At 36.6% G+C, this 1,082-nt stretch overlaps 1 non-coding gene across 1 annotated transcript; it reads left to right on the top strand.

The window, feature by feature from the left end:
• The first annotated feature begins 29 nt into the window (after positions 1–29).
• Trnap-agg lies at positions 30–101 on the top strand. Its single transcript has one exon. It is a non-coding gene; the product is annotated as a tRNA-Pro (tRNA).
• The last annotated feature ends 981 nt before the right edge of the window (positions 102–1,082 follow it).

The raw sequence follows: 1,082 nt of genomic DNA, 5'->3' as shown, positions 1-1,082 counted from the left end.
TAGAAAGATATTTACTTAACAATAATTACGGCTCGTTGGTCTAGGGGTATGATTCTCGCTTAGGGTGCGAGAGGTCCCGGGTTCAAATCCCGGACGAACCCTTTCTTTTCGTGATGAAATAGGTTTTATCACTTTTGACATGGAGATTAAAAATTGTTTCTTTCTTAAATATAACAGAAACTCAATAATGAGCTTTTTTATATCTAGTCAAAAAGACCGATGAAGTGCATGTTAACAAATGAAAATTTTCTGCAATGTATTTCATTTTAGAGATGCAATGGTGTGGTATAAATTTATTGCTTGTAATAATTATATGTAAGCAAATAAAAATAGCAAAGTGATGTGCCCAGTATAGCCAGGTGGTCAGGGCGCTCGGCTCGCAATCTGAAGGTCGCGGGTTCGAATCCCCGTCACACCAAACATGCTTGCCCTTTCAGCAGTGGGGGTGTTATTATGGGACGGTCAATCCCACTATTCGTTGGTAAAAAAGTGGGTAGTGATGACTAGCTGCCTTCCCTCTAGTTCTACTCTGCTAAATTAGGGACGGCTAACGCAGATAGCCCTCGTGTAGCTTTGCGCGAAATCAAAAAACAAACAAACAGTTAAAGATGCCTTAATTCGGGGTAAATAATGGACTCACAAACACTGTTTGAAGAAACTAAAATAAGAATTTCTGTACCTGAAATTATACACAAGGAAAATAACTTTTTGGTGTAGGAAAATATGTCGTTCTTTATGAACTTCGTTATACAAAATTGTACGAAATACATTATTTTAATGTGACATTATTTTTTTCCTTTTCATTTATTAGCCAACAAAACCAAGCGTGGGACCCGCGTATACCCAATTCAATTTTATTACTCATCAGGATCTCTACTCGCCTCCCTTCAAATTGAAATTCTTTTAGGCAGGATTAGATTAAATTAATATTGACCTAATATATCAATCGAAAGGGTTTGATCTCCTGAGTCCAAAACTGTAATTATATATTAAATCGGTCAACAGATGACGAAGCTGTGAGCTACAAGTTTGCACTTGGAAAAAAACAACACGGCTAAGAAATGAATAAATAAATACATGTG

This window comes from Limulus polyphemus, unplaced genomic scaffold (assembly GCF_000517525.1).
Source record: "Limulus polyphemus unplaced genomic scaffold, Limulus_polyphemus-2.1.2 Scaffold22921, whole genome shotgun sequence".
NCBI lineage: Eukaryota > Metazoa > Arthropoda > Merostomata > Xiphosura > Limulidae > Limulus > Limulus polyphemus.
Note: the sequence above shows the minus strand (reverse complement) of the source record. Positions and strands in the feature narration are given on the sequence as shown.